The sequence below is a fragment of the Cyprinus carpio genome, chromosome A1 (assembly GCF_018340385.1).
Source record: "Cyprinus carpio isolate SPL01 chromosome A1, ASM1834038v1, whole genome shotgun sequence".
NCBI classification, from domain to species: domain Eukaryota; kingdom Metazoa; phylum Chordata; class Actinopteri; order Cypriniformes; family Cyprinidae; genus Cyprinus; species Cyprinus carpio.
The window spans coordinates 3,336,990-3,355,350 of record NC_056572.1 but is presented as its reverse complement, the minus strand read 5'-3'; the positions used below and the strand labels follow the sequence as shown (position 1 = coordinate 3,355,350).

The 18,361-nt window shown below is 40.4% G+C and overlaps 1 pseudogene; it reads right to left on the bottom strand.

Annotated features, from left to right (window-relative positions):
- The window catches only part of LOC109071461, a 129,557-nt pseudogene that overhangs the window by 108,574 nt on the left and 2,622 nt on the right, over positions 1-18,361 (bottom strand).

Genomic DNA, 18,361 nt, shown 5'->3' with positions numbered 1-18,361 from the left:
GCCAACACACACACACACACACACACACACACACACACACACACACACACAGCACTACTCCACCTTCCACTACAGCTCTCCGACTCAATTTCACTACACTTACACCCCTTTTGATCCTTCCAGCACAAGCTTCCCAATCGCCACTCTCCACAAGACACTAGACACTATTCAACATCTTGCCTGAGTGGCATAGAAGATCGGAAGTGGGTGTTCTCGGATCTATAGCTATATGATGGCTCAACAACACAAAGCTTCCATAGCTCTGACATGTTGCTAGCGCGGAAATCGGCCCGACGTTGGAGGTGGTTCGCGGGGCTATAAATTGTCAGAGGCTATAATCTGCCGTAACCCTGCTTGCCCGGTTCGTGCCCTTTATTCAAAGATCATGCTATTTATTAATATGAGTTACAATATGCCTTTTTATGACCCGGTTGCCAGTTTAAGAACTCTGTGTAAAGTGTGTTTAAATCAGCACGCTGCCGTGTGTTTTTTGGTGGCCACTCGCGTAACTTTGAGGTACATAGGGGCCATGTAACAAAGCGCTAGTGCACTACACTCATAGATGGCAAGTTCTACAACACACGTCGGCTGAAATAAAGAGAAACTGGGTACACGCTGCATGTGTTTTTGGCAGAGGTGTAGCCCTTGCCAGACATAGAACAATGTGGAGGGCTGCTATCCCGACGAAGTAACAGATTACGAAAAGAGAGAGCGCGGAGAGAGTACACTCTACCTTTGATTGCTGCCCTGAATGGGAAGAAGCAGCTGCAGGACAGCCACGCAGTCTGTTTTTTGAAAGACCTGGTACGCCAGCCTGTCACAGCAAACTACACAGCAGGTCCAGCAGCTTTATAACACCCAATTTGTGTGTTCCCAAATGACCGTATATGGCGGCTCGCTTCCTCGTGCAATCATTGGAAGTTCTCCACATATAACCAATGGCTCAGCGGAAAAATCTGTGCCGCTACCGATTTAAAGAACCCGAGTGGCAAGCCAACCAACAGTCCTGTGTATTATTTTACACCACAACGTAACCTACAATGAAGTAGGGCCGTCAAATCAAAGCAGGCGGGTTTACGGTCCCGAAGCAGGGTGCGAAGTTTCCATTTCTCAGCCGGAAGGGCCATATGTATACAGTACCGTCAAAACTTCTAGGATTTCCATCATTGGAGAAATAATGGTAACTAGGAGCAGTTAGAATCCGTGATGCATACTACGTGACTTTGTTTATGGCTGATCGGGAATGGACAAAATATGTGGATCGTAGTTCAATAGTGATTCATGTCATTCCAACTGATTGTTGACGAGACGAAACGGTACTTGATTCTCGCCCCACATTTAGACATTCAAATTAGAATTAGACCCAGTAGAATCCATCGCACCATGTCTTATTAGCCTAAATGTATGCATGCCGATACAATAAATAACATTAATGAATTTTAAGGTAATTCTAAGTTAAAAGGTCCGCCCTTGCTGGTTGTCGTTTATTTTTTGTATACCGTCTAGTGCCACTTGCTGCGCTGGGCATTTCATTTCCGAACTGCTTGCAAAACAGACAACAATAAAAAGAATAAAAAGTTGTCAGGTTTCCATCGTTCAATCTTACTGTTCTTCCTTGTCTGATAAATACCAAACACCCACTTTTATCACCACTTACTTTGAATCTATCATGAAATGTGCAAAAAGCATGGGTGCCCTAAAGTGGAAGGTGTGTGTGTGTGTGTCATTCTGGGGGGGGGGGCGGGAAGTGGGTGTTGTGGGGGGGGGGGGGGGGGGGGGGGGGGGGGGGGGGGGGGGGGGGGGTGGGGGGGGGGGGGGGGGGGGGGTGGGGGGGCGGGGGGGGGGGGGGGGGGGGGGGGGGGGGGGGGGGGGGGGGGGGGGGGGGGGGGGGGGGGGGGGGGGGGGGTGGGGGGGGGCGGTCGGGGGGGGGGGGGGGGGGGTGTGGGGGGGGTAAGCAAAAAAGTTGGGGGGGGGGGGGGGGGGGGGGGGGGGGGGGGGGGTGGGGGGGGGGGGGGGGGGGGGGGGGGGGGGGGGGGGGGGGGGGTGTTCTAAAACTACGAGTTCCAAACTACAGTACATTGTCGGTCCATATGAGACACTGTGAAAACACCTTAATAGTTTCATGAACATTGTGATGATGAGTGACTACTATAGTAGGTGCACTAAATAAAAGAACACCTTTAACGAGCATTTTTATTAGAAACATCTTAATATCAATTTATAAATATTACCCTAGTGATACATTACTTGATGAATTATAAAAGTTGAATTATTTAGAAAGGTAAATACATTTCCTTAAAAAGATGCCATATAGTTTTCAGTTACCTCAAACACAGCATGATGTCCAGCAGGCTTAAGTGGTAGAGACCCTTGTATAGCCTGCAGTGATGCTTCAGAGAGGCTTTATTTGAATTCAGACGGTATCAGAATATCGTGGGGGGAATGTGAAACAGCATGTGACCTGCTCCTGATTGGGAACGTGAGGCTCGGCTCATGCAGAGGGTTTGGACCTGGACGTCTGATGACCGTTTGAGGACACCTCGCACATCGCTCTCGTGTTTAAAGCACAGGCATGCTGCTCTCTTTTATGCGAGGTTGACACGGTGCGATTATCTTCATGTGGCCCTCATCACCGCTGTCAAAACAGCACTCAGCGAACGCTACCCCTCCTCTCAACACCAGCACTGTGAGTCTCCTGGACAGTGACAGGAGGGCAAAATGATTTGAGGAGATAGGGGGAGCCATCATCACACCTGTGATAACCGAGGAACATGGTGAATCACCAGCAAGACCTTGGCAGCATTACGCTTGCGTCTTCTCCTGAGGAGATGCCCCTTTTGAGGGCCCGCGTGCAGTATTTCTCTCCATTAAAGAGCGGTTTAGAAAGAACGAATTTCCTCAGGAATTGTATTGATTTAACTGCACGACTACTACTACACGACGAGAACAAACTTTCAAAGAAGTGAACTGAGCAAAATAAAGGACTTTGCAGTCATGTGAACACTTTATATTGAACGTAATTGAACTGACTGTGGAGCTGGACAATGAGACTTTGCCTTCTGCTTACAGTTGGACTTGAACATGTGTGTATAATTGAGGGACTGTTCGCAACTTTGACAAAGTCACTGAAATGATAGAAACACACTGAACTAAACTGGCTGAATAATGACTCTTAGCTACTGATTGATACTGCGTTTACCGCTTTAAATCCATTTTGTTTAATAACTGATGGAATTTTACAACTTAATTGCTATTAGTCTTCGCTGTGTATTAGTGTTGCAAGATGCTTTGCACACCATATCAGTTGACCAAAAGCACTAATAAAGCTTAATGAATGAAATGTCAATGAAAAATTATATATATATATTTATTTTAATGTGTCATTTTGTTTACACATTGCATGTATGTACTATAGTAATAACAGTAAATTATGCATAATTACAAGCATGTTGTTAATTCTTTAAACTCAATTATTTTACTCATTGTTATGAAAATTACAATGTAAACAAGGGCAACAAATACTGTTTATATATTTTTTCAATGAATGAAATAAGATGATGGCATGGTGGCCTCAGATTTGAGATGAAATAATCATATGATGCATGTATAAATGCTCAGAATATACATATGAGCAATTGAATTCATACTGGCAGCAGGGATAAGGCATGGCCTGTTTTTATAATGCAGTCTTGGACTGGCTTGCCGATTAATAATGCAGCTCTGTCCAGCAGCAGGACAGACAGAGTGAGCTGAACAGAGGTGCAAAAGCTCTTCAAAAACCATTCATCAGTTCCACTCAAATGAGTGTGCTTCACTGCCAACCCTTGTCACAAATCAAAAGTCGTACTTATTTTCATTTATTTTATTTTTTATTTTGGAATTATTTGGATTAAATTATTTGAATTAAATATGTGCATGAATGAGAAAATAGAGTGCTGGAAGTGCTTCATGTTGTAAAGAGCAAAAAGTCAAGAAAAAAAACAAAATAAAATTGCACACTGACCGATGCAGACAGCTGCTTCAACAGTCTAACACACATAAATTGTGGAAAATGCCTATCTTGATGAGTATGCAGGTAAGTGAATATAAACATGAAAATTGGACATGTCAGTATATTAGAATTGTGCATTCTTAAGCCTAAAATACCTGCTGCTGTCTGTCATCCTTATTCAGAACCGGATCTGTTTTTTTGAAAAGAACCGGAACCGTGAGCAATTTCTAAGTTTCGGTTCCGAAAACGGTTCTGGTGCGACACATGACCAAGTGCTGTGAGCAGCCTCTCGTGCCAGTGTGTTCTGACGATTCAGTATTTCCCATAAAGGATGTCACAAACCAAATAACAGAAACGCTGCCCTGCCTCTTTAATTACTGAGCACATTGTTTTACATGAGGAAGGGCTTCTAGCAGACCAGTAACAGCGCTTGCGGTCCGCGTAGAATTTACACGCTGTTATATTTTTGGGGAGGTGCAGGTCAGGCTACGGCGTAGAGTGTGCGTCTATGTGTAGGCTACGGTGAAGTATAAATCAGCCTTTAGCCCTCAAGGAAACTATTTGGACAACCAGCTTTTTCCTGCTTGAAAGCTAAATGTTATTGATAGTGTAAAAAACATCAGCTTTGAAGCACATGCTGATTGATGGAGTAGCATTACTCAACATTACTTACTACCTTCCAGCAACACTACATTCAATGAAGGTAAAATAGTAAAAACATAATAATAGTTCATTTAAATGGAACCCGGAATCAGAACCGGAAAATTTGTATACTGTAATATATGTTGAATTTTTACATTGCCAACCTTTAAATTAAGTTGACAGTAAGTAAAAAACAGTATTGAGCATTGAGTATTGTGCATTTTTCCTTACCACTATTTTTTTAATAGTCGTTTAATGATTTTAATGGAATCGGAACCGGAAAATTTCTAATGATTCCCTACCCTAGTCATTAATGTCAATTAAACAACAAAAGAGAAAAAAGAAGAAAATCACAGTTCATATACTGTATTTATCTGACTGTTTTTTTATTTGATTCTTTGTTCTTATATTTTATTTAAAAAAAATCACATAGCTACATGGCTAGATATACTGTTACAGTGAAATTCAATTAGGTATCGTGAAATGTGATTTTGGTCTGATTTGGGTCTGGTCAAATGTATGAATTTGCACAATGTGATTTGTACAGGAATGTAAAAAAAAAAAAATCTAAAAAATAGAAATCATACAGATCATACAAAATTAGCAAACCAATTTGCAAAAATGTAAAACTGCCATGAGAGTATGTTGGCAAAAGTTTACTAAACGCTTCCTAGTCGCCATGTCAAAGAGATTATATAATCAACAGTAACGTGTGGTGTCCAGCAGCAGAACGAGCTTCATCTCTGGCCACTGAAGAGGGCATTGACTCCCAGCGTCTGACCATTGTGCTGTTCTTTCTTTAATAATGGAAGAAAACAAGCTGGTGAAACCCCCGACTGTGATGAAACATCAAGACCACACAGATTTTATGAACAATAGCTTTCCTTTGATGTGTTTCAAAAAGATTTGGCTTTTGCCTTTTTATACTATTTTATTTGGCAGACACGGAAAAGGTAAATGAGTTCCAGCGCATTTAATTCACCCAAAGCGACTGACAGTCCACTAAATGCAGTCTCCCTACTGAGAGCTTGGGTCTTGATCAAGGGCGCTGTAGTTACAGGCTTCTTGCAGTGACTCTCACATCTGCATGAGCCACCGGCTGCCATCGCTCCAGTTTGGTCTTCATATGTTTTTCCTAACCAGAAATCAAAGCCAGTAATTAAGCACATCTTTATTCTGTCAAACCCGTACTTCCTGGTTTAATCCTCAAAAATATGTACTTCATCAAATGCTGAAATCAGAGGGGAATCCCGCTAATTATTCAGTTAGACTGAGGGCCTTAGACAAAGTCACACTTCTAACAGCATTTTAAAGTGTTAAAATCTCACACAGGATCCAGTTATTAAAACTTTATTTCACTGTGGCTGTGGGGAAGGGAGAATGGAAAGAGGTAAAACTTAAAGACACGGGAAAGCCATTCCAGATGACTTTCTATTCAAGATACTGTTTTTTTGTGAAAATACATATACACTACTGAATGTGCTGTTCTAAACAAAGTCCAGGGAAAGGTCTTGAGCTGAACTGCCATACTGTGATCAAATGAAGGAGAAGACTGTGTACAAACCAATCGCAGAAAAGGAGAGAGAAAGAAAGAAAGAAAGAAAGAGGAGATGACTAAACCAAACAAACTGCGGTTTGGAGAGAGATGGGAGTTTCAGATTTCCAGGGGTCTCTCTCTCTCTGTCTGGCTCATGTGAGAGTGTGAGGGAGTCTACAATACACACACACACACACACACACACACACACACACACAAATAAATGAGTAAACATAATCATACGCGGCACAGGAGATTCCTCACAGGAAACCTAGTGTAAATACTAAAGCCATACCCTGTAACTCTCCAAAATGAATTCCTGCAAATATACTCTATGACATATAAAAGTCATCATGATAAAGAAAAAAAAAAAAAATCTTTAAAGATTTAGTTTAATAGGCAAAAAAATGCATTTTCTGCAAACCTGAATTAAAACGATATATATATTGTGAAAAACTATCAAAATAAGCATGTGACTAACTTTACTTTATCATAGCTCACATTTTCTGTTATTTCCAGACATAATATATAGAAGTGGTCTATTCAAGTCTTTGTATGTATAAATTGAATTTTCTTAATGTATTTTTGAATAAACTAATATAATAATAGGACAAAAAAAAAACTGCATCATACCATCGACCCATTACTTTCTGTACCAGTGCCTCCTTCAGTGTTGCCAACTTCTTTCAACGGAAAGTAGCTAAACCCCGCATGAAAAGTCACTGGATGACGTCATACGCTAATTAGCATATTCATGACGTAAGTGCGTCGTATTGTCTTTCCTCCCTGTGCTCACGTACTGCATTTAAATGCAGCCAAATTTCTCAACAAAACAGTTTTTATTAATATATTTTAATAATGTTTCTGTTGTCAGACATGAAATGAATATTATAATGACTGAAACGTTGTCCATTAAGACTACATAACCAGCTCTCGAAGATATTAATCTGCACTTAAATCCTATTCACGACATTGTCTAATGAAATCAAATACACATATGATTAAGACACTGGCTGTGTTGTGATTTTGGCTATACTTGCATGTAAAATAGAATTTTACAAAATATAAAGAGTTTTAACTGAAAGTGCTGCTCCTCTCTGCGCTCGCTAAACAGAGCAGATGCAGAGAGAGAGGTGTGTGCACTGGGAAAGCAGTACCAGAGAGCCTCAGAGACTAAATAAGGTTTGTCCAAGAAAGTCGCTAGATTTCTCGCTAGTCGCTTTTTTGGAAAAAAGTCGCTGGGGGGGGTCTGAAAAATCGCTAAATCTAGGGACAAAGTCGCTAAGTTGGCTACACTGGCCTCCTTTCATCAACACACAAGATGATGATGAGCCAAAAATAGAAAAGAAATATTTCCATTTTTGAAACCCAACATGATTAACACAAGCAGTTCTCATGGCTGATGCTGAACGTTCATCTTATTGCTTACTAATGTACTGATCTTGGTTTATTTTGGTGAAGGTATGTTTGTATGATAAGAGTGTTTGCGCCTCAGCACTACATTACAAAGAAAACAACTTAAAACACAGAGACGCCCTTTTTTTAGCGCACGCATCTGTAACAAAGCATTGCACTGAACCTGAGCTGTGTTGTTAAAATGTTTGATGTTGGAAACCCCCATTAGAATAGCTGTCGCTGTACTTAACCCTACAGCTCCTGCACAGAGGCAATTTATCTGACTTCTTTAAGCCAGTCTTCCAAGAAGTAGATGTAATAGCACTGGTAAAAGATGGAGCCAGACCAGCTCTAATGATTTATGGTTCCAAAATGACCCTTCGTGCTCTATAATACTGTGAATTAGGCTGACAGCTCCACTAAAACAATTACCCGAGCAGAGCACTCGCTGCGAGGAGCGCGACAGAGACACACCCAGCCCAGATGTGTTTGCATACGAAGACATACGTTTATCTATTTGTGCTGATTTTTCATGTGTCCTTGTTGTTAATTCATGGCATAGATTGTTCAGAAATCCTTTACATTATTTTCTTTATTTTTATATTCTGTACAAAGCTATTTGTCTGTCTGTCTGTCTATGCATTTATCTATCTTTATTTATCGTCCTCTGATCTTCACTCAAACATGCTAGAGCACACACACACACTCGTTTCCATGTTTGATGGGTTCATTCCATAGGTGTAATTGTTCTTCTACTGTACAAACTGTATTTTCTATCCCCTTACACCTCACACAAAACTACAGGCATTTACAGGCAACTATAGTTCAAAATTTATGGCTATTACTATGCTTGGGGGGACATTTGGTCTTCATAATGTAAGGAATACCAGTACACACACACACACTCTCTCTCTCTGAGAATTGTAAGTACACTTAAACACAATCATGTTGGATGTTTCCTGCTGCTTCAGTGCCTCTGATGGAGGCCACTAATATGCAGGCCACACACAAACATGTACAGTGCTCCTGTACGACTCACGCGTTATAGGCCAGAGCCACAAACGTGTAACCTTTAATTTCATCCATTATCCCAAGGTAGATGGATCAGAGTAAATGGAAGAAGAGCAAGAGATTGAAAGAAAAAAACAGAATAAGAGAAACAGACAGACAGAAAGATAAGTTGAAAAAAAGTACAACAAACAGATCAGCATCTAGCTGTGTGTCTGAACTCAGACCATCCAAGGAAGCCTGATGTTTACAGGTTATTGGAGTGCAAATATATGTTCCCTCTGAATCAAATGAGGACAAAAAGATAGTAATTATTGCTGAGGAGCCATTAGGGCCACTTCTTTAGCTGGCTGTGCTGCCATAACTAACTAATGGACTAACAAGAGCAGCCACTGCTGCGCCGTCTCATACTTTCCCACTCAGTCCCTGGGTGTGTGTGTGTGTGTGTGTGTGTGTGTGGAGTGAGTGAGTGAGTGTGTGTGTGTGTCTGTGTGTGTGTGTGTGTGTGTGTGTGTGTGTGTCTGCATATTTAGCTCTGACTAGCCTTTCAGAGTTGTTGACAAAATCACAGTGCTGGACGATTATCTGGACTACAATGACTAATAGTCCTTCCTCTCATTAGTTGTACATGTGGGGGTGATGTGGGGGGGGGGGGGTGGTCAGTGGTAAATGACCATTGTCTCTAGCTGCCCTTCTCTGTTCCTTCTCTTTCCTCATTCTTCTATCTGCTGTCCTCAGAACTTTGTCTTATTCCCGTCTCTTCTCACCTCAGTGCTTACAGATGCCGTGTGTCTGTACCTTCTGCCGTTATTTATGCTGACAGAAATGCATGTTCTGCATTCAGGTTTTGCAAACTTACAACCTTCCAGGGATGAGGAAGAGTGCCACATGTAAATAACAGAAGACATATATACTCACGTCCAGGACAAAAAGAAATCTCATACTAAAATCTTTCAAAGACAGGTCTCCGATGTCATATGGCTGTTCAGAATGGCCAAAAAACACATGACTGGATAATACAAGCTAATATAAAGCAGTAAAACAAATAAGACAAAAACTAGTTTTCCTGAAACACAGAGTGAAACAAAAGCCAAAAGCAACCTTATCTAAGTAGCATGTAAAAATGCTCAGAAATTCATTAAATGCAACTTAAACAGATTCTTCCCATTGCTTTCACAATTTATCAAGACGTTTAATAAATGATGTTAAAGTAATAGTCATTGTACACTATATCTGTGAAAAATAAACAGAGTGGCTGAGATTTATGTGACAGATAGTGTAAGCGTTATGAGTGAGCACTTCACACGCTCAACAAGAGCACAGTGTTTCGACCTCAACAGTGTAGTTCACTACATAGTGCACATTTCCAATCAAAGAAAAGAAGGCTGTAGGCTAAATATTAATTACAATAATTGCAAAATGATCCAAATCACATCCCATTTTTAGTGAAAAAAATATTAGTATTAAATTCAAATGTTTACTAATTTTCAGTGCCTTGAAACGATGACATTTCACTTCCACGTTTGCATCATCGTCACTCTACTGACACACTATTTTAAGCATCAGTCTCACTAAAACAACCCTGAACCTCACATCTCCTGTCATGTCATATTTACGGTGAGTCAATACTTTACTAACACAGCTAACACACAATGAGATGACCTTAAGAGCGTCATATATGCAACATTATCTCAAAACAAGGCTGTATTCCATGACTCAATGTATAAAGTTTGATATAAATCATCACGCTCCTCTGTGTTATTGTTAAGGACATGAATGCAAATTAATAAGCAGAATAAGTTACTGTACAAAATTGCTAAAATGTAGCTTGAAAAATTGCATGCCCATCCTAAATCACAAGGCGCATCTCCATTATTTCCAGAAGAAAAAAAAATTGGAAAATTCTGCTCAGATTCTAGAGGCTTAACTAGGATGTGGACCTTTTTGCAAACTGTAGTGCATGTAAATGTGTTCACTTTACTTTGACTTTTTTGCTCTCGGGTCAGCAATTAGTAATAACATAAATCTAGCCTTTATTGGTCATTCCAAAAGTCTGAATGAAACTGCGAGGGAGACGAGGCAAGAAAAGGGAGACAAAAGTGCACACTTCTCCTCTGGGACTCATTTAAACATGACATTCACACTTGACCCTTATTAAACTCAGCCACTCAGCTCAGTACCTGTCAATTACAACAAACAACGATCATATTCCGTCATGCCCATACAGTCTCTTTCTTCCACAGACACACACAGCGCATACACCGCTTAGACATGACATTGCATGTGCAGCTGAATTGACTTATGTTACACAAGCGTTTAATTGCCCAGAGTGTTGCACCTGCTTGCATAGGGCACTGCTGCTGGCACAATCTCACATCACACACTTCCTCAACACTTCTGTGTTAACCTGCTCTGGAAGACTCTGTCACTTACCTGCCTACAGGGAGAAAAGAACAGACACTTTACCTTAAAGAGTGTGACAGCAGAGGGAAGAGCCGGGATCAGGAGCACATGGCAGGAGAAGAGAGAAGAAACAACAGTGTGAATATTAAACACTAAAAGCTCTCTGTGACTTTCACATGAATCGTTCTACATGAGGGATGTTTGATAAACACCACAGGCAAATGAACATACAGTATAGGTAAATATTAGAAAAAATATATATATATATATATTTTGCATTATTTTAGAGCCATGCAGGAACATACAGTATAAAGGTGTGTGGGGAGAAAAACAGTTTAAGCTGTGTGCAGTTTCTGGGCCTCTACCCTCCACTAAGATCATTCTTAAACTGAACCATTATAAATACAAAGTAAAACACATTTATATGGCAAAACATTTGCCACTGATGCCATACAGAATATAGATTTTTTCATTTTGATTTTCTAACATTTATAAATTGACATTTTATATTATTTGTAAATTTATATTGTAAATATCCATCTTAAATCTAATCGTTAACATATAATTGCTATTGATGATTGCTATAATAACAGTTTCTAGAGTGACATAGATTATTATTAGATGTTATTAAATGGCAGCTGGTAAAGAAGTATAACCGTGTCATTCAGAATGGTCTGTAATTGTTGCTGATATCTCTGCCAGCTGGAGGCTCGTGAGACGAGGGGACTGGAGGTGTGTTTGGTGCTCTGCTGCCATTCACTCGGCCCTTTCTGACACTGTCACATGTATGATGTGTTTCATTGCTCCTGTGTTTGATTTGACCGGGTTTCCAGGTTTTTATTTTCCCGCCACTAGTTTGTTTCCTAGGTTACTCATTGGTTAATTGATTATGTTCACCTGCGCTAGAGGTGTGCTAAGCCCTGAATGTTTTCAGTAAAGCCCCAAATGTTTTAATTACTATGCTCTGTATGCATCATCACTGAGTTTTCATGTGCATTAAAATAATTTCCATTAGAACGGCAGATTTGCTCTCTGCACATCTAACGGTGGCAACTTATGTTGTTGTTCACTTCTGACAAAGAACCGCCACTGAGGCTCGTGCTTCTGACCGACATGTGAACTGGCCAGCCGTTGATAAGAATACTGTAGGCCTTATTTTTAGGGGTTGTTCTTGGTCTGTCCTCATTTATGTTTAGTTGGTTGTGATTTTCTTGTGCTCTTGCTTATTTGTTACTCTGGCTGATTGTTAATAAAATGGCCTGCTGCTTATAGATCCTGCTTCATCGACTCTGCTGCAGCCACATTGTGACAGATAGCAGCTACAGTATATTGTGGACTAATTAAGCTTGTCATATTTTCACATTTGTATTTATTATTATCATTGTATTTACATTAGATTTATTGTAGTTTGTAGTCACTGATTTACCAAGGAACACAATGAAAGTGTCTTTAAGCAAAAACAATTATGATAACCACTTTAGTGTTGTTGTTTTTTAATAAAGCCACATAAAGGCAGCCTATGCACCACTTGCAAAATAATGCAAAGCAACAATAAAGAAAAAAGTATCTTCCAAAATTATATGCACTGTAAAAAAAAAAAAAAAAAAAAAAATTCAAATTTGTTAAAGACATTAAAATTATTTTCCTGTGATGTGAGCTTTTGATTTTTTTTGCACCCAGAGATACGTGTCCCTGTGCTCTGAGCTAAATCAAAAAAATCAAGATCGAATCCTGCCTAACTAAACTCTGTCGTTCGGGTCTCCACTCACGATGCTTAAACAAACAGAGACACAGTGTTTACACTTCGCAAGGAAATTAACTCTGGACATTAAGCTTGGACAGGAGAAAATATTTTAACACAGAAAAAAATTCACTTTCACTTTAAGCCATGAATGAAACACGTTTAAACAGGTCTTTTCTGAATCCACCCTGAGGAACACCGTGCCACTTTGGCATAACGTGCTCTTTAAAGAATGTGAATTAGAAACTCGTTTATGTATAACATTGATGTCAGTCTCTTAATGGCAAATGTGTCATATGGTATTAAACATTACTTGAGGAAATAGCAAGTAAATAAAAAGATGTTGTGCAGGAAGTGCTAGTTTTCTTTCTGTTTTCAAACAAGCAAAACTTTGGCTATGACTGTCTCAACAGCTCAAACTCTTCTCCACTCAGATTTTAATCAGGGGATTTACTCTTTAACCTTTTTCTGTTCATTTCAAATTGTGAAAGGACTGTAATGGAAAACAGCACGTGCGCTATAATGAATTCTGAAATGTGTCTCATGTTTAGGCATTTATCATCTGACCTGTGACAGCATGTGAATTTTTTAAGGGACAAGCTGCTTTTCGAGAAGACGCCGCTGCACACAGTAATGGAGAAACTGCACTGATGGGAAGGACAAGCAATTATAATCTGCTACAGGCCCCACTGGACAAAAAGTGATTTACTTGGAAAGCCACATTTTCTGTACTCAACTAACTGCTTGCCAGTCCACTCGGGCCCGTGACAGCCTTCCAGATGTCAATCAAATTACCCGCTATTTACTGCTGATTTGCTGGTGTCATTGGCAATCTTCTTCCCCTCCACTGATGACCGGTCCAGGAGCGCTGGGGAGGAGGAGCAGGAGGCAGCGGGACAGCAGAGAAATACGAGGGTCTCTGTGAAATGTCATATGTCCACTTATTGTCCCAGATGAGGCTGGGGGAGGATTGCAGAGGAAGGACATCTTCCATTTGAGGTGCCACTGCATCGGCGCATGCAAATCTGACCCGGGGGAACGACAAGCACTGCTTTTAATGGAGTTCAGGAAAACTCATTTTACAGAGCCGAGACTCAGCAGATAATAATAATAATAATAATGCATTACGATAGGACGGAGTGTGTGCATGTGTGTGGTGTGCCCTTCTGTGATCTATACATGACTGATAAGCACCTGAGACTGAGGTGGGGTTTGTGGCTAATGAAAGAGATGAGACACGAAGACACATCTTACTGAGAATGAGTTTCGAACCATTTAAGTGTGTCTCAAGAAAACGCTCAAGTACACAGCCGTTCAAAAGTTTGGGCTCAATAAGATTTTTAATGTTTCCGAAAGAAGTCTCTTCTGCTCATCAAAGCTGCATTTATTTGGTCCAAAAAACAGTAAAAACTGTGAAATATTATTACAGTTTTCTATGTGAATCTCTGTTAAAGTGTAATTTATTTCTGTGATGCGCAGCTGTATTTTCAGCATCATTACTCCAGTCTTCAGTGTCACATGATCTTCAGAAATCATTCTAATATGATGATTTGCTGCTCAAGAAACATTTCTGATTATTATCAATGTTGAAAACAGTTGTGCTGCTCAATATTTTGTGAATGTGTTAAACTGATAAAAAGTGACAGTAAAGACATTATGTTACAAAAGATTTCTGTTTCAAATAAATGCTGCTGTTTTGAACTTTCTTATTCATCTGTGAATCCTGAGAAAAAAAATGTATCACAGTTTCCTCAAATATATTGTGCAGCACAACTGTTTTTCAACACTGATAATAATCAGAAATGTTTCTTGAGCAGCAAATCATCATATTAGAATGATTTCTGAAGATCATGTGACACTGAAGACTGGAGTAATGATGCTGAAAATACAGCTGCACATCACAGGAATACATTACACTTTAACAGAGATTCACACAGAAAACAGCTGTTTTACGTTATAATAATATTTCACTGTTTCTTGAATAAAATAAATGCAGCCTTGATGAGCAGAAGAGACTTCTTTCAGAAACATTAAAGATCTTACTGATCTCAAACTTTCGAGCGGCAGTGTACTGTATATACTGTATGAATCAGTTGTGGATTTGTTGCCTTTGCCATCTACAGGACTTCTTTCCCAGTGACAAGAAGAAAAATCAGTGACTGAGATGAAGAAAAAATGCACACAGAAGAAAAGAGCAGACAAGGTGTAAGTAAAAAAGAGGTGGAGCAGGAATGAGTGTCCTGATTGATGTGGTTTGACTCGGTTTGCAACGTGTGGAGACATTTGGGTGCCTTCGGCAGTGAGTTGAGTAGAGGGAAGATCAGCGGAGCGCTTTAGTGGAGATGAGCCGTTCAACATTAAAGTCTATCCCTTTTATAGACCTTCACAACTGGGACGGATGCACAACACACAACTTTTACTTATTCATAACATAAAATCCAATAATTATAATTTTTTTTTTTTTTTTTGACTGCAAGGATACCAAGTATTAGTTTTTTATTTTTCCACCCTTTAACACATCCAAATCAAGTCCATGATATTCTGTGTGTTCATCCACATAGCTAATGTCATGTCATTCTGATTAAGGGATAATTTTTCTCAGTTTTTGTCAAACGTGACCAAAGAGGCCCAGACAGTTTAATGCATTAAAACTGTTCTACTTGCAGAAAGGTTTCCTAAAATTGGCTTACATTTGTTGCTGATATAATAAATACTACAAATGCAGTCTGAAGCGCCGCTGGTCCTCGTGTTTCAGACAGAATGTTCTCAGAGCAGATTAGGCGCAGCCTGTCACAGTTCTTTGCCACCACACGGCCCCTGATGCCGCTCCTGTCCTGACAAGAACAAGCACACCTACAAGCACCACACCTTCCCATCATCCCCCACTCCAGAGACACAACACTCAGCTCCACTAATCTAGCCTTAGTCATACCGAGATCCTCTCTGTTCTCTCCATGCCACTGCTGATAAGTGTGTTTTGTGCATTGTGTGCAAGGGAAGGTTTCTGCTCAGATCTGCTACTAGCCCACAGAGGCCCACAGCCAATCAGCTGGTGACTGAAGACCGCGGCGAGCATTTCATGCCCTCCTCTAAACATACACACATACACACACACACACACAAACACATTAAGCCAGTGAAGAGGAAACTTCCTGTGGGCCGCAGGAGAGGCACGCAGTAATCACTGTCTCTCTACTGGAAAATTACCTGAGCTGATTTCTGCTCCAATCTGTCTCCGCTGTCTCTCGAGAGGGGAGGTAGAGGGACACATCCCATCATCTCTGTAAGTGCAGGCGCACACGCTTCTTGTCCTCCTACCTTTGGCCCATGTGACATCGTTCTGCAGTCAAGAATCCGCCCGGTTTTTTCTGTGTGTGTTATTACCAGGACGTAGCTCAGTGGCCTTCGCCATGTGCTTTAGGTTTGTCTGTCTGATTGTTGGCCGTATCATTGCACACCACGCAAGGAAGGCAAGGGGCATGAGCAGAAGGAGGGGGATAGAAAGTTAATGTGCAGGATGTGCTGCCCTGTAATGAAGGCTAAGCCCTTCAGGGAGCTTTGCACCCCACCCCCAGACCGCAGCAGTTAAGAGTCTGATTGGGGATAATTGGGCCGGCCTTCACTTGAAGTTACACAGTCTGTGCTCGCTGTCACAAGACCAGGCCTGACCAGACCGCTCACAATGCCACCTGCTGTCGTCAAAACTGGGCATCTCCAGGGTCAAAAAACAACAACCTTTAGCTGTTTTATTATTGTTATTATTGCATCGTTGACTTAAAACAACTTACTGGTAATGATTTGACAAACTGGTTAATGATAGTATAATTACAGTTTCCACTTTAAACAAAAGACAGAAAACATGTGCCAAGTTCTTATAAATGTTGGTTTCATGCACTGTTAAAAAATATTTTCTTACCGAGTATTTTTTGTCTTGTTTCAATTTCCATGATTCAAAAGGAAAACAAGATTATTTTTCATGCCCCACTGGCAGATATTTTTCCTTGTTGTAAGCAAAAACTAACAAAATGTAGATTTTTTTTAGAATTAAAACTTAATATATTAAGTCAGTTTGCTTCTCAGGTAAATGAATCCTGATTCAGAATGTTTAGATATTTATACTAGAAAACAAGACAAAAATACTGGGGAAGAACTTTTTTACAGTGCATGCTTTTGAAAAAAAAAATATATATATTAGTTTTAGGATTTTAAAAGTATGATGTAGTGACATATTTACACTCTCTTCATTCAGAAATATCGTTAAGATTTGAGTCACACCACATGACATTTTACAGTTTGAACTTACCTCGCCTTAGCATAAAAGAGCAAATTATCTGACTATTCAAAAGTCACCCCCCCCACCACATTTTATTTATTTATTTATTTTTTAATGAGCGTTGAAGTTTTTACATTTGTTTTTCCAGGAAATGATAATAAAACATTGGGTTAAATGACTTCTTTTTCAAGAGTTTTGTTCTTTTAATTTAAAAAAAAAAAAGAAAAAAAAAATCATTTGAAAACAATTTTTCATTTTGTCCCCCAAGAGATGCATTTAAGTCTCTGTATACATGCTTTTTTTATCTTTTATAAATTAATATAAAATACAAAGCTAACAGGACAAAGAGTGTTGACCTAAATGTGAAACCAAACTCAAGTGAGCTTTTAGCTCTTAATTAAATGATCTGCCAATAGCGTAAGTGTACTTAGCTCGTGTTGTAGAGGCATGTGTCAAATTAGTACCAGTACACTCTATACAGTGTAATGAGTTAAGGCACGCATTCGCACACTCAACTGCACAGAATGTGTTTGCACTTCTGTACACGTTCTCAGACCTGTCAGTACACACAGATCCAGGCAGCAGAACCACTGAAGACACAGTCTCCCAAGCACGAAGGGAAGTGCGACCCTCTAAAGCCTCACGCAGGTTATTGTTTTGCTATTCGTTACTCTTTCTCTGTGTGTGACTGGAGGTGAGTAAGCGGCATGCTATGGAACAACACGCAGCAGCACAAGCAATCAGGAGGGTTCAGGAGCCTTTTTCCGCCCCTGACCTGGAAAGAGCCCATCAGCACTCGCGCTCAGCTGAGTTAACATGCTGACCGGGGAGCGCTAGGGAAAGGGGGGGTCCTGCTTTTTGTTTTGAATGGCAGGAAATCCCTGAGAATGTTTTCTGTTCTCCTGGTGACAATCAGTAAAGGAGAGAGAGGGGGAGAGGGACATAGACAGAGACACAGAGAGAGAAAGGCCAAGTTTTGCCCCTTTTGCCCTCCCCTCCTTCTTGCCCCAAGTTGTCTGGGAGAGGCAAGTAAACATGCCCTTAAACTCACAAAAGCACACACACATTCGCAGTCACTCCTCCCAGATTTCTCTCTCTGCACAGATTTCCCGTGGTTTGCAGGAGTGGCTGAACTGCTGTGTTTTGGGAGGATGGAATGAGGATCAGACGTGTGGAGGTGTTGGGCAGAAACACCAGCGCTGTGCACGCCAGGGGTGCCGCCCAAACCATTAACATCTCACTTTTTCTCTCTTTCTCTCAAGTCACATTTTTGTTTCGGTATGTTTTTTACCTTTTCCACTCTCTCTATAACCTTCGATCTCTAGCCACTCGAGGCGTTTCCTTCATTTCCTTAATTCTTCTATCTAATAT